General features: G+C 40.1%; 1 non-coding gene across 1 annotated transcript; it reads left to right on the top strand.

Moving 5' to 3' along the window:
• Positions 1-17,183: 17,183 nt before the first annotated feature.
• On the top strand, positions 17,184-17,291 carry LOC130972337 (small nucleolar RNA R71). Its single transcript, XR_009083522.1, has one exon. It is a non-coding gene; the product is annotated as a small nucleolar RNA R71 (small nucleolar RNA).
• Positions 17,292-23,163: the final 5,872 nt, after the last annotated feature.

Genomic DNA, 23,163 nt, shown 5'->3' on the forward strand with positions numbered 1-23,163 from the left:
AAGGTAGGAGCCCTGGTAGTGTCTTGATGAGCGGATAATTTATACGCTTTTTGGCATTATTTTCAGTATATTTTTAGTATGTTTTAGTTAGTTTTTATTATATTTTTATTAGTTTTTAGTTAAAATTCACTTTTCTGGACTTTACTATGAGTTTGTGTGTTTTTCTGTGATTTCAGGTATTTTCTGGCTGAAATTGAGGGACCTGAGCAAAAATCTGATTCAGAGGCTGAAAAGGACTGCAGATGCTGTTGGATTCTGACCTCCCTACACTTGAAGTGGATTTTCTGGAGCTATAGAAGCCCAATTGGTGCGCTCTCAATTGCGTTGGAAAGTAGACATCCTGGGCTTTCCAAAATATATAATAGTCCATACTTTGCCCGAGATTTGGTTGCCCAAACCGGCGTTCCAAATCAGCTCAAGACTGCCCGGCGTTAAACGCCGGAACTAGCACAAGAATGGGAGTTAAACGCCCAATCTGGCACAAAAGCTGGCGTTTAACTCCAAGAAAAGTCTCTACACATAGAAGCTTCAATGCTCAGCCCAAGCACACACCAAGTGGGCCCGGAAGTGGATTTTTATGTAATTTACTCATCTTTGTAAACCCTAAGCTACTAGTTCTCTACAAATAGGACCTTTTGCTATTGTATTTTCATCTTTAGATTTTTGAATCTTTTGATCACTTTAGATCTTGGTTCTTCTGCTTCCCTCTCTGGGGCCGAAGCCAATGATCACCATTATCACTTATGTATTTTCAATGGTGGAGTTTCTACACACCAAAGATTAAGGTGTGGAGCTCTGCTGTACCTCGAGTATTAATGCAATTACTATTGTTCTTCTATTCAATTCAGCTTATTCTTGTTCTAAGATATTCATTCGCACCCAAGAACATGATAAATGTCATGATTATGCGACGCTCATCATCATTCTCACTTATGAACGCGTGCCTGACAACCACTCCCGTTCTACAGGCAAACAAGGCTTGAATGTTTATCTCTTGGATTCCTTAATCAGAATCTTCGTGGTATAAGCTAGAATTGATGGCGGCATTCAAGAGAATCCGGAAGGTCTAAACCTTGTCTGTGGTATTCTGAGTAGGATTCAAGGATTGAATGACTGTGATGAGCTTCAAACTCCTGAAGGCTGGGCGTTAGTGACAGACGCAAAAGAATCACTGGATTCTATTCCAACCTGATTGAGAACCGACAGATGATTAGCCGTGTTGTGACAGAGCGCGTTGAACATTTTCACTGAGAGGACGGGACTGTAGCCATTGACAACGGTGATGCCCAACATACAGCTTGCCATGGAAAGGAGTAAGAAGGATTGGATGAAGACAGTAGGAAAGCAGAGAGACGGAAGGGACAAAGCATCTCCATGCGCTTATCTGAAATTCTCACCAATGAATTACATAAGTATCTCTATCTTTATATTTTATTTATCTTTTAATCATTAATCCTCCATAACCATTTGAATCCGCCTGACTAAGATTTACAAGATGACCATAGCTTGCTTCATACCAACAATCTCCGTGGAATCGACCCTTACTCGCGTAAGGTTTATTACTTGGACGACCCAGTGTACTTGCTGGTTAGTTGTGCGAAGTTGTGATAAAGAGTTGAGATTGCAATTGAGCGTACCATGTTGATGGCGCCATTGATGATCACAATTTTGTGCACCAAGTTTTTGGCGCAGTTGCCGGGGATTGTTTGAGTTTGGACAACTGACAGTTTATCTTGTTGCTTAGATTAGGTATTTTTCTTCAGAGTTCTTAAGAATGAATTCTAGTGTTTCAAGGTGATGTTTTTACCATCACCAAAGCTGATTGATTCTCATCAATTTAGCTCTTGAATGTAATGTCCTGCTGAAACTTGGCTAGCCATGTCTAATTTCTTTAGACTAAAGCTTTAGACTAACATTGCATGATTCCTGGAATTCTCATTAAGAATTTTGATATCCTTATTTTCTTTCAATTTTCGAAAAAAAATCCAAAAAAATTACAAAATCATAAAAACCAAAAATATTTTTTGTTTCTTGTTGAGTCTAGTGTCTCATTTTAAGTTTGATGTCAATTGCATGTTTCTATTCTTCTTACAATTTTTTTTGAATTCATTCATGTGTCTTCATTGATCTTCAAGATGTTCTTGATGATTTCCTTGTTCTGATCTTAAATTCTCTTGTCTTGTGTGTTTTGTTGTTTCTCATATGCATTCTCAACTTGTTAGTGTCAGTAGTATACAAACTTCTATGTTTGGTGTCTTGCATGCGTTGTTTATTTGATTTTAGTTGCATTTTGATTATTTCTCATCATAAAAAAAATTCAAAAAAATTTTTCTTTATGTCTTTTTAAGTCAATAATATAGAGAATTGAAGATTCAGAACATACAGCAGAGGAATTACACAGAAAAAGCTGGGTGTTCAAAACGCCCAGTGAGGAAAGAAAACTGGTGTTTAAACGCCAGCCAGGGTGCCTGGCTGGGCGTTTAACGCCCAAAAGGGGTGAGTTTTGGGCTTTAAATGCTAGAATGGATACCATTCTGGGTGTTTAACGCCAGGATGGCACAAGAGAGAAGATTTTGTTTTTAATTCAAATTTTTTTCAAGTTTTCATGATTTTTCAAAATCAAATCTTTTTCAAATCATATCTTTTCAATCATATATTTTCAAAATCAATTTCTTTCCATTTTCAAAAATACTTGCTAACAATTAATGATTTGATTCAACATTTCAAGTATGTTGCCTTTTCTGTTGAGAAAGGTTTAATGTCTGAATAATATCTTTTAAATTTCTTGTTAGCCAAGTCATTAATTTTCAAAATCAAATCTTTTTAAAATTGTTTTTCAAATCATATCTTCTCAATCATATCTTTTTAAAACCATAACTTTTCAATCATATCTTTTTAATCACATCTTTTTCAAAATAGTTTTCAATCATATCTTTTTTATTTCTATTTTCAAAAATCTTTTTCAAAAATCACTTTATTTATTTCCCAATCTTAGTTTTCGAAAATCAATTACCATTTTTCAAAATTTCTTTTAATTAATTCACTTTAATTTTCGAAAATTTCTTCCCCTCTTCTCACATCCTTCTATTTGTGGACTAACACTCCTCCTCAATGCACAATTCGAAGTCCATCTTTCTTGATAAGTTCGAATTCTTCTACCTCTTCCTTCTATTTTTCTTTTCCTCTGACACCTCAAGGAATCTCTATACTGTGACATAGAGGATTCCATATTTTCTTGTTCTTTTCTCTTTCAAATGAGCAGGAGCAAAGACAAAAGCATTCTTGTTGAGGCTGACCCTGAACCTGAAAGGACCTTGAAGCAAAAGCTAAGAGAAGCTAAAGCACAACTCTCTGTAGAGGACCTAACAGAAATCTTCAAAGAAGAAGAACCCATGGCAGCCGAAAACAACAATAATGTCAACAATGCAAGGAAGCTGCTGGGTGACTTTACTGCACCTACTCCCGACTTCTATGGGAGAAGCATCTCTATCCCTGCCATTGGAGCAAACAACTTTGAGCTTAAGCCTCAATTAGTTTCTCTAATGCAACAGAATTGCAAGTTCCATGGACTTCCATTGGAAAATCCTCATCAGTTTTTAGCTGAATTCTTGCAAATCTGTGACACTGTCAAGACCAATGGGGTTGACCCTGAGGTCTACAGACTTATGCTATTCCCTTTTGCTGTAAGAGACAGAGCTAGGATATGGTTGGACTCACAACCTAAAGAAAACCTGAACTCTTGGGAAAAGCTAGTCAATGCCTTCTTGGCAAAGTTCTTTCCACCTCAAAAATTGAGTAAGCTTAGAGTGGAAGTCCAAACCTTCAGACAGAAGGAAGTTGAATCCCTCTATGAAGCTTGGGAAAGATACAAATAATTGATCAGAAAGTGTCCCTCTGACATGCTTTCTGAATGGAGCATCATAGGTATCTTCTATGATGGCCTGTCTGAACTGTCCAAGATGTCATTAGACAGTTCTGCTGGAGGATCTCTTCATCTGAAGAAGACGCCTGCAGAAGCTCAGAGCTCATTGAAATGGTTGTAAATAACCAATTCATGTACACTTCTGAAAGGAATCCTGTGAACAATGGGACGAATCAGAAGAAAGGAGTTCTTGAGATTGATACTCTGAATGCCATACTAGCTCAGAACAAAATATTGACTCAGCAAGTTAATATGATTTCTCAAAGTCTGCTTGGAATGCAAGCTGCACCAGGCAGTACTAAGGATGCTTCATCTGAAGAAGAAGCTTATGATCCTGAGAACCCTTCAATAGAAGAAATGAATTACATAGGAGAACCCTATGGAAACCCCTATAATCCTTCATGGAGAAATCATCCAAATCTCTCATGGAAGGATCAACAGAGACCTCAACAAGGTTTAGCAATGGCAAGCCTTTTCCATCATCTTCTCAGCAACAGACAAAGAATTCTAAGCAGATCCACTCTGACTTAGCAACCATGGTCTCTGATCTAATCAAAACCACTCAAAGTTTTGTGACTGAAACAAGGTCCTCCATTAGGAATTTGGAGGCACAAGTGGGACAGCTGAGCAAGAAAATTACTGAACTCCCTCTTAGTACTCTTCCAAGCAATACAGAAGAGAATCCAAAAGGAGATTGCAAGGCCATTAACATGACCCACATGGCCGAACTTGGAGAGGAGGAAGAGGTAGTGATCGCCACTGAGGAAGACCTCAATGGACGTCTGATGAGCGGATAATTTATACGCTTTTGGCATTATTTTTAGTATGTTTTTAGTATGTTTTAGTTAGTTTTTATTATATTTTTATTAGTTTTTAGTTAAAATTCACTTTTCTGGACTTTACTATGAGTTTGTGTGTTTTTCTGTGATTTTAGGTATTTTTTGGCTGAAACTCTGGCTTAAATTGAGGGACCTGAGCAAAAAATCTGATTCAGAGGCTGAAAAGGACTGCAGATGCTGTTGGATTCTGACCTCCCTGCACTCGAAGTGGATTTTTTGGAGCTACAGAAGCCCAATTGGCATGCTCTCAATTGCGTTGGAAAGTAGACATCCTGCGCTTTCCAGCAATATATAATAGTTCATACTTTGTCCGAGATTTGGTGGCCCAAACCGGCGTTCCAAATCAACTCAAGACTGCACGACATTAAACGCCGGAACTGGCACAAGAATGGGAGTTAAACGCCCAAACTGGCACAAAAGCTGGCGTTTAACTCCAAGAAAAGTCTCTACACATAGAAGCTTCAATGCTCAGCCCAAGCACACACTAAGTGGGCCCGGAAGTGGATTTTTATGTAATTTACTCATCTTTGTAAACCCTAAGCTACTAGTTCTCTACAAATAGGACCTTTTGCTATTGTATTTTCATCTTTAAATCTTTGAATCTTTTGATCACGTTTAGATCTTGGTTCTTCTGGTTTCCTCTCTGGGGCCGAAGCCAATGATCACCATTATCACTTATGTATTTTCAACGGTGGAGTTTCTACACACTATAGATTAAGGTGTGGAGCTCTGCTGTACCTCGAGTATTAATGCAATTAATATTGTTCTTCTATTCAATTCAGCTTATTCTTGTTCTAAGATATTCATTTGCACCCAAGAACATGATGAATGTGATGATTATGCGACGCTCATCATCATTCTCACTTATGAACGCGTGCCTGACAACCACTCCTGTTCTACAAGCAAACAAGGCTTGAATGATTATCTCTTGGATTCCTTAATCAGAATCTTCATGGTATAAGCTAGAATTGATGGCGGCATTCAAGAGAATCCAGAAGGTCTAAACCTTGTCTGTGGTATTCTGAGTAGGATTCAAGAATTGAATGACTGTGACGAGCTTCAAACTCCTGAAGGCTGGGCGTTAGTGACTGACGCAAAAGAATCACTGGATTCTATTCCAACCTGATTGAGAACCGACAGATGATTAGCCGTGTTGTGACAGAGCGCGTTGAACATTTTCACTGAGAGGACGGGACTGTAGCCATTGACAACGGTGATGCCCAACATACAGCTTGCCATGGAAAGGAGTAAGAAGGATTGGATGAAGACAGTAGGAAAGCAGAGAGACGGAAGGGACAAAGCATCTCCATGCGCTTATCTGAAATTCTCACCAATGAATTACATAAGAATCTCTATCTTTATATTTTATTTATCTTTTAATCATTAATCCTCCATAACCATTTGAATCCGCCTGACTAAGATTTACAAGATGACCATAGCTTGCTTTATACCAACAATCTCCGTGGGATCGACCCTTACTCGCATAAGGTTTATTACTTGGATGACCCAGTGCACTTGCTGGTTAGTTGTGCGAAATTGTGATAAAGAGTTGAGATTACAATTGAGCGTACCATGTTGATGGCGCCATTGATGATCACAATTTCGTGCACCATGTCTTCTCTGGCTACATTGGCATAGAATTCCTTGATGAGATTTGCATTTATCTTTGTTTCTGGGTTCGTGAGCTCTTGCTAACCCCTCTGTTCAATCTTTTCTCTAATCTTTGGGCACTCATCATCGTTGAACTGGAATGTCAATTCTGGCAATATTTTTTTGTGTTTTATCTGTCCAAATTAGAGCTCATGGAAGGCGGTCTTGAACCTCCCTTCATCAAAAGGAATGCTCTCCACTGGTTCTTCTCCCTTTCGCCTCTTGGAGCTTGACAATGCCATGAGTAGGAGTTGGTATGTGAAGGTGTTGAGAAGTATGGATTGATGATGGAATTCGGCTGGATTAAGATAGGGTGTAGCTAGAGGATTGTGTTAACGTATTTTTGGATGAAGGAAGAAGTGTTAGGTGTGTGTTTCGAAAGAGAGAAGAAAGATGAAATGAAAGGACATTTGAATATAGACGGTTATAGAGTGGGGGTCCTTTATATAGGAGGATGAGGGGTGATCGAAGGGTGTGGGTTGATAGTAAAAACCAATGGTGGACGGTTGGGGTTTGGCACGAAATGAGCACAAGGATCACCACTTTTATGAAGTGATTGGTTCGGTCTCCAAGGATATCCTTCTTCCAATGTTGCATGGCAACACTTCCCAAGGTATTTCCTTTGAAGACGTGTGTATGGTCCCCCTTTGTGAAGTGGCCGAACCCCCTTCTTCATTTGTCCCATCAATTTCATCCAATCTTCCCTTCATTAGAAAAAAATGAGTTTGAATGATGGCGGCAAAAGTTAGAGAGTGGAATAACTACTTTTAATTTTTTTTTATTTTTAAATAACTAAATGCTATTCATGAATGCAACCCAACCGACTGATTGAGTGTTCATGTATGCAACATTGGTGACACCAAACTTAGTTTGTGAGCATGTAGTGTAGAAAGAGTTGATTAAGGCTCTAAGATTGACATGATATGAATTGTGTTCATGCCCTCTTAGTGTGCCTTGAACACCAAACTTGTTGTTCACTATATGTTGCATACAAGGGTTCATCTAAGTGTTTGTCAAGGTGGATTTGGAATTCATGAACCTTGCTTTATTAACTACTATTAAAGGTCTAAAGGAAAGGATATAAAACATGGGTTGCCTCCCATGAAGCACTTCTTTAGCGTCATTAGCTTGACGTTTGGCCTTTGTCAGGGTGGTTGGTAATGCCTCAAATCTTTTCCTCTCGCAATAAATCTATCTCCGTTGGCTTTATTAAGAATCTCCACATGTTCCAAGGAGAGAATTCTGCTGATGGTGTACACTTGAGGTAGCTGAGATGGAATGGTGGGGAGATGAGGTGGGATAGATGGGAAATGAGCAGAGATTACTTCATCCCCTGGAGAGAAATCCTCTGTAGGGATCTTCTTGTTCCTCCATCCCCTTGGTGCCTTCTTCCTTGTTTCTTTTAATGCTACCCTGCACCTTGTGGCCTCTTTTTCCAGGGAAATTTTGTTGCTGGTCTCATATGACTCCGGTGGGTTTAGCTCCTCTTGGGTTTCCCTTAGCTGTTGTGCCTTCTGACTGTATTGTTTGTCAACTAAAGGGATTCTCAGGTGTATTGTTTGTGCTTCTGTGCTAGTTTCTTCCACCAATGCCTTATTGTGATCCTCCCTTAATTCTTTGTTTTCATGATTTGCTTCTTATGAGGGTTTGAAGACATTGAAGGTAATTTGTTCATCATGTATCCTTAGTATTAGCTCTCCTCGCTCTACATTTATAAGTGCTCTGGCTGTGGCTAGGAATGGTCTTCCCAATATGATTGGATGGAGCTGACTCTCTTCCATCTCTAAGATAATAAAGTCTATGGAAAGGAAGTAGTTCCCAACCTTCACCAACACGTTTTCAACCACTCCTATTGCTTGTTTTTGAGTTTTGTCAGCCAACTTGATGATTACATCCGTGGGCGTTAGCTCATTGATTTAAAACTTTTGCATGAGGGATAAAGGTATTAAGTTGATGTTTTCTTCCAAGTCACAAAGTGCCTTATCAATCCTTGTTTCTCTTATAGTACAAGGGATGTGAAAACTCCCTGGGTCCTTCCTTTTTGTAGGCAACTCTGTTTGAATAAGAGCACTGCACTCCTTATTCATCACTATTGTTTGCCCTCCTTTTAGTGAATTTTTCTTGGTCAGCAGCTCTTTCATACACTTAATGTATGAGGGCATTTGTTGGAGAGCCTTGACGAATGGTATGTTTACATGGAGAGATGCAAACATGTCGAGGAACTTTGAGTACACTCTCCTTTCTACACCCCCCTTGAGTCTTTGGGGAAAAGGTGCATATGGGTTCAGAATCTCCTTCTCCCTTAGCTCCTTCCTTTGTGTGGGATTGGTTTCTTGGTCACTCTCTTCTTTCTTCTCTACTGGAATATCTTGAGAATATTCTAATAGTTTGTTCAGTTCTTTCACACTCCCCTCATCACTTATAGTGACCATCTTGCATTTTTCCCATGTTACCTTCTTTGTTTCACCTCTCGGTTTTTCTCTGTGTCACTTGGGAAGCTATCAGTTGGCTTGGGAATCTGCTGAGAGAGATATCCCTCTTGAGACTCCAGCCTCTTGATGGTGTCTCCTTGGTTTTTTATATTAGCTAGTACTTCATCCTTGAACACTCTGTTGTCTTGGACTTTCTTGCATATACCTTCAAGTAGAGTCTCAATTCTGGAAAGTCTATCTTTGGATGGTGATGGTGAATTGAGGTAGGAGGGGTTAGAAGGGTCATTTTGGTTTTGATATGGATGTTGAGAGGTACTATTGGGTGGGTGTTGATATGATCTCTGTGTGGAATGTTGGTGAGTTGCATTGTTGTTGGGGTTGTGACGTCTCTGATCTTGGCCTTGATCTTGTTGATTTCCCCACCCAAAGTTTGGGTGGTTCTTCCAACCAGGATTATAAGTTTTGGAGTATGGATCATGGGCCGGCCAAGGTGAGTTCCCAATATAGTTGGCTTGTTCCTAGTCACTCTATTCCTCTGTATTTACTCCTTCTTGAGCTGATGATGAAGTGGTGACTACTGCAACTTGGTTCCCTTCCATCTTCTTGGTAAGGTAAGCTAACTGCTTGGTGATCATCTTTTTTTGAGCCAACAGTGCATCCATATAGTTTAGCTCTAGCACTCCTCGAGTGTTTCTCCTTTCAGAAGCATAGAAGTAGTCATTCTCAGCTACAGTCTCGATGACATCTATGGCTTCTTCAATGGTCTTTTTCTTGTTTAGAGATCCCCTGGATGAGTGTTCTACTGCCTTCTTTGATTCATATGAAAGACCCTCATAGAAAATGTGTAGTTGCAACCATTCATTGAACATGTCTGGTGGGCACCTTCTTGTTAAGTCCTTAAACCTCTCCCATGCCTCATAGACAGTTTTACCATCTTGTTGCCTGAAGGTTTGTACCTCAGCTTTCAACCTGTTGATTCTTTGAGGAGGGTAGAATCTCACCAAGAATTTGTTCATCACATCTTCCCACATTTTTAAACTCTCCTTCGAGAAAGATTTCAGCCATTTAGATGTTTTATCCCTGAGTGAAAAGGTAAACAAAAGCAGTCTATAGGTGTCAGGATGAACACTATTAGACTTCACAGTATCACATATCATTAGGAAGGTGGTTAGATGTTGATTGGGGTCTTCTTGGGCACTTCCTCTGAATGCACAGTTGTTTTGAACGAGGGTGATGAGCTGGGGCTTTAGTTCAAAGTTATTGGCATGTATGGTTGGTTTTTGAATGCTGCTTCCACAATTTCCTGGGTTTGGGTTGATGTAAGAGTCTAGAACTCTTCTCTCTTACCCAGCATGATTCACTGGGCCTTCTCTGGCATGGTTGTGAGCTTCTTCTTCATGGTGGTTCTCTATATTCTCCTCCATGTCTGTTTTAAAATACTCCTCCTCTTCCACAACACCAATGACTCTCTTCCCTCTTGCTTCCCTCCTTAATCTAAGGAATGTCCATTCAAGTTCAGAATTAAAGAAAGTTAAAGCTCCGCTTCTTCTACTTGTCAGACAACCAACAAAGCAAAAAGCAAGAAAGAAAATAAATTAAGAAATTACTCTTGTTAGAATGGCTGTTAGTGTGAGTGGTGCAATGTATCAAACAGTTAGTGGGTTAGTGAACTAAATTGTAGATAGCAAGGTAAACAGATGAAGAAGAAAGAAAAAGGAAACGAAATAGCTAAACTGGAAGTAAATGACTAAGATGAAATAATCAAAACAAAGAAAATTGCTCAATCTAGTTATCCTCCAACTTAATCATTGTCGATACAAAATCAATCCCCGGCAACGGCGCCATAAACTTGATGCACGAAAACTTGTCTCTCAATAAATTTCCCTTCGGCAAGTATACCGAATTGTCGTCAAGTAAAAACTCACAATAGAGTGAGGTCGAATCCCACATGGATTGATTGGTTAAGCAACTTTAATTGGAGGAATGTTCTAGTTGAGCTAAGCAGAAATTGAGTTGATAATTGTAGAAAATTAAATGGCGGGTGGTGCGCGAAATTGTGAACAATACTTTTCACAACTCTCATAATCCCTGGTCATGAACTCCAAAAACTTGGTGGTTCAATTCCATGGCATTACACAACTTCGCACAACTAACCAGCAAGTGCACTGGGTCGTCCAAGTAATACCTTACGTGAGTAAGGGTCGATCCCACGGAGATTGTTAGCATTGAAGCAAGCTATGGTCATCTTGTAAATCTTAGTCAGGCAAACTCAAATGTATATGATGATGAACGAAAATAATATAAAAGATAAAGATAGTGATACTTATATATATCATTGGTGTAAGAGCTTCAGACAAGCGTATGAAGATGCCTTCCCTTCCGTCTCTCTGCTTTCCTACTGCCTTCATCCAATCCTTCTTACTCCTTTCCATGGCAAGCTTGTGTAGGGTTTCACCATTGTCAGTGGCTACCTCCCATCCTCTCAGTGAAAGCGATTGCATATGTCCTGTCACGGCATAGCGGAATTCAGCTGTCGGTTCTCGGTCAGGCCGGAATAATATCCATTGATACTTTTGCGTCTGTCACTAACGCCCTAGCCTGCTAGGAGTTTGAAGCACGTCACAGTCATTCAGTCATTGAATCCTACTCAGAATACCACAGACAAGGTTAGACCTTCCGGATTCTCTTGAATGCTGCCATTAGTTCTTGCCTATACCACGAAGACTCTGATCTCACGGAATGGTTGGCTCGTTTGTCAGGCGAGCACTCGGTTGTCTGGCGATCAACCATGCATCGTGCAATCAGGAATCCAAGAGATATTCACTAAGCCTCAGATGCTTGTAGAACAAGAATGGTTGTCAGTCACCTTGTTCATAAGTGAGAATGGTGATGGGCGTCAATCATCACCTTCATCAAGTTGAAGAACAAGTGATATCTTGGACAAAGAACAAGTGGAATTGAATGGAAGAACAATAGTAATTGCATTAATACTCGAGGTACAGCAGAGCTCCACACCTTAATCTATGGTGTGTAGAAACTCCACCGTTGAAAATACATAAGAACAAGGTCTAGGCATGGCCGAATGGCCAGCCTCCCAATGATCTAAGATAGCATAAAACGAAGATAGCTACCAAAGTCTCTCTATAAATACAATAGTAAAAGGTCCTACTTATAGAAAACTAGTACATAGATGAGTAAATGACATAAAAATCCACTTCCGGGCCCACTTGGTGTGTGCTTGGGCTGAGCAATGAAGCTTTTTCGTGTAGAGACTCTCCTTGGAGTTAAACGCCAGCTTTAGTGCCAGTTTGGGCGTTTAACTCCCAATTAGGTGCCAGTTCCGGCGTTTAACGCTGGAATTTCTTGAGGTGACTTTGAACGCCGGTTTGGGCCATCAAATCTTGGGCAAAGTATGGACTATTATATATTGCTGGAAAGCCCAGGATGTCTACTTTCCAACGCCGTTGAGAGCGCGCCAATTGGGATTCTGTAGCTCCAGAAAATCCACTTCGAGTGCAGGGAGGTCAGAATCCAACAGCATCTGCAGTCCTTTTGAGTCTCTGGATAAGATTTTTGCTCAGGTCCCTCAATTTCCGCCAGAAAATACCTGAAATCACAGAAAAACACACAAACTCATAGTAAAGTCCAGAAAAGTGAATTTTAACTAAAAACTAATAAAAATATACTAAAAACTAACTAGATCATACTAAAAATATACTAAAAACAATGCCAAAAAGCATACAAATTATCCGCTCATCACAACACCAAACTTAAATTGTTGCTTGTCCCCAAGCAACTGAAGATCAAATAAGATAAAAAGAAGAGAATATGCAATGAACTCCAAAAACATCTATGAAGATCAGTATTAATTAGATGAGCGGGGCTTTTATCTTTTTGCCTCTGAATAGTTTTGGCATCTCACTCTATCCCTTGTAATTCAGAATGATTGGCTTCTTTAGGAACTCAGAATCCAGATAGTGTTAATGATTCTCCTAGTAAAGTATGATGATTCTTGAACATAGCTATTTCTTGAGTCTTGGCCGTGACCCAAAGCACTCTGTCTTCCAGTATTACCACCGGATACATACATGCCACAGACACATAATTGGGTGAACCTTTTCAGATTGTGACTCAGCTTTGCTAAAGTCCCCAATTAGAGGTGTCCAGGGTTCTTAAGCACACTCTTATTTGCCTTGGATCACAACTTTATTTCTTTCTTTTTTTTTTCGATTTTTTTTTTCGTTTGCTTTTTCTCTTTTTTTTTCTGCTTTTTCTTGCTTCAAGAATCATTTTTAATGATTTTTCAGATCCTCAGTAACATGTCTCCTTTTTCATCATTCTTTCAAGAGCCAACATTCATGAACCACAAGTTCAAAAGACATATGCACTGTTCAAGCATACATTCAGAGAACAAAAGTGTTGCCACCACATCAAAATAATTAAACTATTATAAAATTCAGAATTCATGCAATTCTTTCCTTTTCAATTAAGCACGTTTTTATTCAAGAAAGGTGATGGATTCATAGGACATTCATAAATTTAAGGCATAGACACTAAGACACTAATGATCACAAGACACAAACATGGACAAACATAAAGCATAAAAATCGAAAAACAGAAGAATAAAGAACAAGGAAATCAAGGAACGGGTCCACCTTAGTGATGGCGGCTCTTTCTTGCTCTTGAAGATCCTATGGAGTGCTTGAGCTCCTCAATGTCTCTTCCTTGTCTTTGTTGCTCCTCCCTCATGATTCTTTGGTCTTCTCTAATTTCATGGAGGAGAATGGAGTGTTCTTGATGCTCCACCCTTAGTTGTCCCATGTTGGAACTCAATTCTCCTAGGGAGGTGTTTAATTGCTCCCAATAATTTTGTGGAGGGAAGTGCATCCCTTGAGGAATCTCAGGGATCTCATGGTGAGAGGGGTCTCTTGTGTACTCCATCCTTTTCTTGGTGATGAGCTTGTCCTCATCAATGGGGGTATCTCCCTCTATGTCAACTCCAACTGAATAACAGAGGTGACAGATGAGATGAGGAAAGGCTAACCTTGCCAAAGTGGAGGTCTTGTCCGCCACCTTGTAGAGTTCTTGGGCTATGACCTCATGAACTTCTATTTCTTCTCCAATCATGATGCTATGGATCATGATAGCCCGGTCTATGGTAACTTCAGACCGGTTGCTAGTGGGAATGATTGAGCGTTGTATGAACTCTAACCATCCTCTAGCCACGGGCTTGAGGTCATGCCTTCTCAATTGAACCGGCTTTCCTCTTGAATCTTGCTTCCATTGTGCGCCCTCTTCACATATGGTTGTGAGGACTTGGTACAACCTTTGATCAAAGTTGACCCTTCTAGTGTAAGGATGCTCATCTCCTTGCATCATAGGCAAGTTGAACGCCACCCTCACACTCTCCGGACTGAAATCCAAGTATTTCCCCCGAACCATAGTGAGATAATTCTTTGGATTCGGGTTCACACTTTGGTCATGGTTCTTGGTGATCCATGCATTGGCATAGAACTCTTGAACCATCAATATTCCGACTTGTTGAATGGGGTTGGTAAGTACTTCCCAACCTCTTCTTCGGATCTCATGGCGGATCTCCGGATATTCACCCTTTTTGAGTGAAAAGGGTACCTCGGGGATCACCTTCTTCAAGGCCACCACTTTATAGAAGTGGTCTTGATGCACCCTTGAGAGGAATCTATCCATCTCCCATGACTCGGAGGTGGAAGCTTTTGCCTTCCCTTTCCTCTTTTTAGAGGTTTCTCCGGCCTTGGATGCCATAAATGGTTATGGAAAAACGAAAAAGCAACGCTTTTACCACACCAAACTTAAAATGTTTGCTCGTCCTCGAGCAAAAGAAGAAAGAAAAGAGTAGAAGAAGAAGAAATGAGGAAGAGGGGGAAGGTGGTGTGTTCGGCCAAGAAGGGAAAGAAGGGGTGTTTAGGTTGTGTGAAAATGAAGGGTTGAAGAAGGGTATATATAGGAGAGAAGGGGGTAATGGTTCGGCCATGATGGGTGGGTTTGGGAGGGAAAGTGGTTTGAATTTGAAGGGTGAGGTTGGTGGGGTTTTATGAAGGATGGATGTGAGTGGTGAAGAGAAAGATGGGATTTGATAGGTGAAGGGTTTTTGGGGAAGAGGTATTGAGGTGATTGGTGAATGGGGGAAGAAGAGAGAGATTGATGGTGGGGTCCTGTGGGGTCCACAGATCCTGTGGTGTCAAGGAAAAGTCATCCCTGCACCAAATGTTGCTCAAAATCACGTTTTGAGCTATTTCTGGCGTTAAACGCCGGGCTGGTGCCCATTCCTGGCGTTTAACGCCAGGTTGTTGCCCTTTACTGGCGTTTAACGCCAGTCTGGTGCCCCTTTCTGGCGTTAAACGCCCAGAATGGTGCCAGACTGGGCGTTAAACGCCCAACAGCTAGCATTACTGGCGTTTGAACGCCAGCTTCTTCTCCTCCAGGGTGTGCTGTTTTTCTTCCTGTTTTTCATTCTGTTTTTGCTTTTTTCATTGTTTTTGTGACTTCTTATGATCATCAACCTACAAAAAAGATAAAATAACAAAAGAAAATAGTTAACTATAAAACATTGGGTTGCCTCCCAACAAGCGCTTCTTTAATGTCATTAGCTTGACAGAGGACTCTCATGGAGCCTCAGAGATACTCAGAACCGTGTTGGAACCTCCCAACACCAAACTTAGAGTTTGAATGTGGGGGTTCAACACCAAACTTAGAGTTTGGTTGTGGCCTCCCAACACCAAACTTAGAGTTTGACTGTGGGAGCTCTGCTTGGCTCTGTTTTGAGAGAAGCTCTTCATGCTTCCTCTCCATGATGATAGAGGGATGTCCTTGGGCCTTAAACACCAAGGATTCTCCATTCACTTGAATGATCAAATCTTCTCTATCAACATCAATCACAGCCTTTGCTGTGGCTAGGAAGGGTCTGCCAAGGATGATGGATTCATCCATGCACTTCCCAGTCTCTAGGACTATGAAATCAGTAGGGATGTAATGGTCTTCAATCTTCACCAAAACATTCTCTACAAGTCCATGAGCTTGTTTTCTTGAATTGTCTGCCATCTCTAATGAGATTCTTGCAGCTTGCACCTCAAAGATCCCTAATTTCTCCATTACAGAGAGGGGCATGAGATTTACACTTGACCCTAAGTCACACAAGGCCTTCTTGAAGGTCATGGTGCCTATGGTACAAGGTATAGAAAACTTCCCAGGATCTTGCCTCTTTTGAGGCAGTTTCTGCCTAGACAAGTCATCCAGTTCTTTGGTGAGCAAAGGTGGTTCATCCTCCCAAGTCTCATTTCCAAATAACTTGTCATTTAGCTTCATGATTGCTCCAAGGTATTTAGCAACTTGCTCTTCAGTGACATACTCATCCTCTTCAGAGGAAGAATACTCATCAGAGCTCATGAATGGCAGAAGTAAGTCCAATGGAATCTCTATGGTCTCATTTTGAGCCTCAGATTCCCATAGTTCCTCATTGAGGAACTCAGAGGAGATTGGTACACGGCCACTGAGGTCTTCCTCAGTGGCGTCCTCCTCCTCTCTTTCCTCTCCATATTCGGCCATGTCTATGGCTTTGCACTCTCCTTTTGGATTTTCTTCTGTATTACTTGGGAGAGTGCTAGGAGGGAGTTCAGTAACTTTCTTGCTCAGCTGACCCACTTGTCCTTCCAAATTTCTGATGGAGGACCTTGTTTCATTCATGAAACTTTGAGTGGTCTTTATTAGATCAGAGACCATTGTTGCTAAGTCAGAAGTATTCTGCTTAGAACTCTCTGTCTGTTGCTGAGAAGATGATGGAAAAGGCTTGCTATTGCTAAACCTGTTTCTTCCACCATTATTGTTATTGAAACCTTGTTGAGGTCTCTCTTGATTCTTCCATGAGAGATTTGGGTGATTTCTCCATGAAGAATTATAGGTGTTTCCATAGGGTTCTCCTAGGTAATTCACCTCTTCCATGGAAGGGTTCTCAGGATCATAAGCTTCTTCCTCAGATGAAGCATCCTTAGTACTATTTGGTGCATTTTGCATTCCAGACAGACTTTGAGAAATCAAATTGACTTGTTGAGTCAATATCTTGTTCTGAGCCAATATGGCATTCAGAGTGTCAATCTCAAGAACTCCTTTCTTCTGACTAGTCCCATTGTTCACAGGATTCCTTTCAGAAGTGTACATGAATTGGTTATTTGCAACCATTTCAATCAATTCTTGAGCTTCTGCAGGCGTCTTCTTCAGATGAAGAGATCCTCCAGCAGAGCTATCCAAGGACATCTTAGATAGTTCAGAGAGACCATCATAGAAAATACCTATGATGCTCCATTCAGAAAGCATGTCTGAGGGACATCTTCTGATTAATTGTTTGTATCTTTCCCAGGCTTCATAGAGGGATTCTCCATCCTTCTGTCTGAAGGTTTGGACTTCCACTCTAAGCTTACTCCATCTTTGTGGTGGAAAGAACTTTGCCAAGAAGGCATTGACTAGCTTTTCCCAAGAGTCCAGGCTTTCTTTAGGTTGAGAATCCAACCATATTCTAGCTCTGTCTCTTACAGCAAAAGGGAATAGCATCAGTCTGTAGACCTCAGGGTCTACCCCATTAGTCTTGACTGTGTCACAGATTTGCAAGAATTCAGCTAAGAACTGATGAGGATCTTCCATTGGAAGTCCATGGAACTTGCAATTCTGTTGCATTAGAGAAACTAATTGAGGCTTAAGCTCAAAGTTGTTTGCTCCAATGGCAGGGATAGAGATGCTTCTCCCATAGAAGTCGGGAGTAGGTGCAGTAAAGTCACCCAGCACCTTCCTTGCATTGTTGGCATTGTTGTTGTTTTCGGCTGCCATGTGTTTTTCTTCTTTGAAGAATTCGGTCAGGTCCTCTAAAGAGAGTTGTGTTTTGGCTTCTCTTAGCTTTTTCTTCAAGGTCCTTTCAGGTTCAGGGTCAGCTTCAACAAGAATGCCTTTGTCTTTGTTCCTGCTCATATGAAAGAGAAGAGAACAAGAAAATATGGAATCCTCTATGTCACAGTATAGAGATTCCTTGAGGTGTCAGAGGAAAAGAAAGGTAGAAAACAGAAGTAGAAAATTCGAACTTGTCCAAGAAGATGGAGTTCGAATTTTGCATTAAGGGATAGTGTTAGTCCATAAATAGAAGGATGTGGGAAGGAGGGAAGAGAATTTTCGAAAATTAAATTAAAAAGTTTGAAAACATTTTGAAAAACTGTTTGATAATTTTCGAAAATTCAAAGTGGAAAAGAAATCAAGTGATTTTTGAAAAAGATTTTGAAATTAGAAATTAAAAGGATTTGATTGAAAACTATTTTGAAAAAGATGTGGTTAAAAAGATATGATTGGTTTTAAAAAGATGTAATTGAAAAGATATGATTTGAAAACAATTTGAAAAGATATGATTTTAAAACAATTTGAAAAGATATGATTTTAAAAATTAATGACTTGCCTAACAAGAAAAGATATGATTCAAGCATAAAACCTTCCTTAACAGAAAAGGCAAAAAATGTTCAATCAAATCATTAATTGTTAGTAAGTATCTTTGAAAAAGGAAAGAAATTGATTTTGAAAACATTTGATTGAAAAGATATGATTTGAAAAAGATTTGATTTTGAAAAACTTTGAAAACTTGAAAAAAAAAATTGATTTGAAAACAAAATCTTCCCCCTAGCACCATCCTGGCGTTAAACGCCCAGAATGGTATACATTCTGGCGTTTAACGCCCAAAATGCTACCTTTTTGGGCGTTAAACGCCCAACCAGGTGCCCTGGCTGGCGTTTAAACGCCAGTCTGTCTTCTTCACTGGGCATTTTTGAATGCCCGGCTTTTTCTGTGTGATTCCTCTGCAGTATGTTCTGAATCTTCAATTCTCTGTATTATTGACTTGAAACGACACAAATTAAAAATATTTTTGGATTTTTAATAATCAAAATGCAACTAAAATCAAATAACAATGCATGCAAGACACCAAACTTAGCAGTTTGTATACTACTGACACTAACAAGATGAGAATGCACATGAGAAACAACAAAACACTCAAGTCAATAAAATTCAAAGATCAAAACAAGAAAATCATCAAGAACAACTTGAAGATCAATGAAGACACATGCATGAATGCAATAAGAACAGAAACATGCAATTGACACTAAACTTAAGATGAGACTCTAGACTCAAACAAGAAATATTTTTGGATTTTATGATTTTGTAATTTTTTTTTTGGGTTTTTCGAAAATTAAGTGAAAAGGAAAATAAAGGTATCAAAATTCTTAATGAGAATTCCAGGAATCATGCAATGTTAGTCTAAAGCTTTAGTCTAAAGGAATTAGACATGGCCGGCTAAGCTTCAGCAGGACATTGCATTCAAGAGCTAAATTGATGATGATCAATCAGCTTTGGTGATGATAAGAACATCACCTTGAAACACTAGAATTCATTCTTAAGAACTCTGAAGAAAAATAATACCTAATCTAAGCAACAAGATGAACCGTCAGTTGTCCATACACAGAACAATCCCAGGCATTGTTACCAAAAGCTTGCTCAAAACTTGAACAATCCCCGGCAACGGCGCCAAAAACATGGTGCGCGAAATTGTGAACAATACTTTTCACAACTCTCATAATCCCTGGTCATGAACTCCAAAAACTTGGTGGTTCAATTCCATGGCATTACACAACTTCGCACAACTAACCAGCAAGTGCACTGGGTCGTCCAAGTAATACCTTACGTGAGTAAGGGTCGATCCCACGGAGATTGTTAGCATTGAAGCAAGCTATGGTCATCTTGTAAATCTTAGTCAGGCAAACTCAAATGTATATGATGATGAACGAAAATAATATAAAAGATAAAGATAGTGATACTTATATATATCATTGGTGTAAGAGCTTCAGACAAGCGTATGAAGATGCCTTCCCTTCCGTTTCTCTGCTTTCCTACTGCCTTCATCCAATCCTTCTTACTCCTTTCCATTGCAAGCTTGTGTAGGGTTTCACCATTGTCAGTGGCTACCTCCCATCCTCTCAGTGAAAGCGATTGCATATGTCCTGTCACGGCATAGCGGAATTCAGCTGTCGGTTCTCGGTCAGGCCGGAATAATATCCATTGATACTTTTGCGTCTGTCACTAACGCCCTAGCCTGCTAGGAGTTTGAAGCACGTCACAGTCATTCAGTCATTGAATCCTACTCAGAATACCACAGACAAGGTTAGACCTTCCGGATTCTCTTGAATGCTGCCATCAGTTCTTGCCTATACCACGAAGACTCTGATCTCACGGAATGGTTGGCTCGTTTGTCAGGCGAGCACTCGGTTGTCTGGCGATCAACCATGCATCGTGCAACCAGGAATCCAAGAGATATTCACTAAGCCTCAGATGCTTGTAGAACAAGAATGGTTGTCAGTCACCTTGTTCATGAGTGAGAATGGTGATGGGCGTCAATCATCACCTTCATCAAGTTGAAGAACAAGTGATATCTTGGACAAAGAACAAGTGGAATTGAATGGAAGAACAATAGTAATTGCATTAATACTCGAGGTACAGCAGAGCTCCACACCTTAATCTATGGTGTGTAGAAACTCCACCGTTGAAAATACATAAGAACAAGGTCTAGGCATGGCCGAATGGCCAGCCTCCCAATGATCTAAGATAGCATAAAACGAAGATAGCTACCAAAGTCTCTCTATAAATACAATAGTAAAAGGTCCTACTTATAGAAAACTAGTACATAGATGAGTAAATGACATAAAAATCCACTTCCGGGCCCACTTGGTGTGTGCTTGGGCTGAGCAATGAAGCTTTTTCGTGTAGAGACTCTCCTTGGAGTTAAACGCCAGCTTTAGTGCCAGTTTGGGCGTTTAACTCCCAATTAGGTGCCAGTTCCGGCGTTTAACGCTGGAATTTCTTGAGGTGACTTTGAACGCCGGTTTGGGCCATCAAATCTTGGGTAAAGTATGGACTATTATATATTGCTGGAAAGCCCAGGATGTCTACTTTCCAACGCCGTTGAGAGCGCGCCAATTGGGATTCTGTAGCTCAGAAAATCCACTTCGAGTGCAGGGAGGTCAGAATCCAACAGCATCTGCAGTCCTTTTGAGTCTCTGGATCAGATTTTTGCTCAGGTCCCTCAATTTCAGCCAGAAAATACCTGAAATCACAGAAAAACACACAAACTCATAGTAAAGTCCAGAAAAGTGAATTTTAACTAAAAACTAATAAAAATATACTAAAAACTAACTAGATCATACTAAAAATATACTAAAAACAATGCCAAAAAGCATACAAATTATCCGCTCATCAGTGGGAAAGCAAATGACAGAAAATGTAAGTGCTCGAAATAAATGGCGGAATGTAAATTGAAGAAAGTAAATTGCAGAATCTTAAATGGGGATTTGGGGAGATGAACATAAAAGTAAATGGCATAAGGTAAAGAGAATGGGTAAGATCAGAAATGGGGAATTCATTGGGCTTAGGAGATGTTGCATTCTCCGAATCAAGTTCATTCTCATCTCTTCCTCAATCAATGCATTCATTGATCTCCTTGGCAATCTTAAGTGATTGGATCCCAATTCCTTGGCAACCCAATCTCTCTAAGCTTGAACAATCGCCCAATTCCTTGATTTAATTGCTCATGGGAAGAGATGAAGTATGGTCACTAATTATACCACATGTATTTTCAAATCAAAGTGTTGGTTGGATTATATGTCACTATATCCATCCAAACCCCAATTTGGTCCAACATGAGAAAGCAATTCTAGCATGATCTCCTCATCTCTTTTCCAAGGCTCAGAGGAGATCCAATTATGGAGAGTTTCTTTTCCAAGACAACTAACCAATTGATTTAAGATCGAAAGCTTTCTAGTAAATGAAGAGAAAAGAAAGAGGAAGAAGAATGAAAACTATAATTAATCCATCAAATTACAACAGAGATCCCTAACCTAATGAAAAAGGGTTTAGTTGTTCATAGCTCTGAAAATGGAAAATGATAGAGAAGAGTGCATTCTCCAGTAAACTAGAATTTGTAGGGAAAGTAAATATACAGAATGTAGTTTCCAATAATGCCCCCTTTCTAGTTCAAAACTACTTCCGATATATACTAATCTTCTGATCTTCTAGTTAGCTCTTCAAGTCTTGGATATGGGCCCTTGATCTTTAGTTGAGGCAGTTACAGTCTTCAGTGGGCTCAGTTTTGCTTATAGAAAGAATGTGAGTCAGGCATGGTAGGACGTTAGTTAGGACGTTAGTGGTGTTAACGTTAGGTGTAAACTTGGATTTGAAAGCGTTTGTGACGATAACTTGGTCACTAACGTTCCAAACCAGTTGATCCACGTTAACTTCAATGTTAGTGGTACTAACGTGACCACTAACGTAGCCTCTTAGCCCATCGCAAGCGTTATTGGCACTCACTTTTACCAATAACGCTATTCCTTGTCCCTCTTTCCCACATTAAGGATCCATGTTAGTGTAACTAACGTGGCCCTTAAAGTGGGCATGCCCAAGCTCGAGGACGTTAGTGACACTCACCTTTGTCACTAATGCTTCAAAACGCCCCTTCTTTCCACGTTAGTGCCTCACGTTAATGGCATTAACGTGACCACTAACGTGGTTGTGCTTGCCATCTCCAACGTTAGTGACAATAACATTGGCCCATCATTCATTGCTCCACGTTACCATTCACGTTAGTGGTCTTAACGTGACCACTAACGTAGGCAATCTTGGCCTGATCCGGCGTTAGTAACAAAGGTGAGTGTCACTAACGTTGGCGATCTCTTCTTTATTCCACGTTAGAGTTTACGTTAATTGAATTAACGTGACTCTTAACGTGGCTATGTATGGCCTTTTGGAACGTTAGTGGTGTTTACTTTTACCACTAACGTTGGAGCTTCCCTTTTCTTCCACTTTAGTTCCCACGTTAATGTATCTAACGTGGGTTATGATGGCATTCGAAGGCGTTATTGGTGATAACTTTTCTACTAACGCTGCAAGCTTGCTCCCATTCCACGTTAGTGGTCACGTTAGTGAGACTAACTTGGCGGCTAATGTGGCTCTTCTTTGCTTCCTTTGTCTTGAAATCAAACAAATAGGGTGCATCAAAGCTAACGTGGCTCTTCTTTGCTTCCTTTTCTTACTAAAAAAATGCATGAAACTACCCTAAAATAGTAAAGAAAAGGTCAGTGAAACAGGCCAAGATGCCCTGGCATCAGTTACAACAGGGAAAGCAAAGAGAAATATGATGGCAACTATTATTTCATTGATCCTAATATAGATGAGGATCAAGCAGACTGCACCATCGAGTCAGATGTAGAGGACT

The sequence above is a fragment of the Arachis stenosperma genome, chromosome 3 (genome assembly GCF_014773155.1).
Source record: "Arachis stenosperma cultivar V10309 chromosome 3, arast.V10309.gnm1.PFL2, whole genome shotgun sequence".
Taxonomy (NCBI): domain Eukaryota; kingdom Viridiplantae; phylum Streptophyta; class Magnoliopsida; order Fabales; family Fabaceae; genus Arachis; species Arachis stenosperma.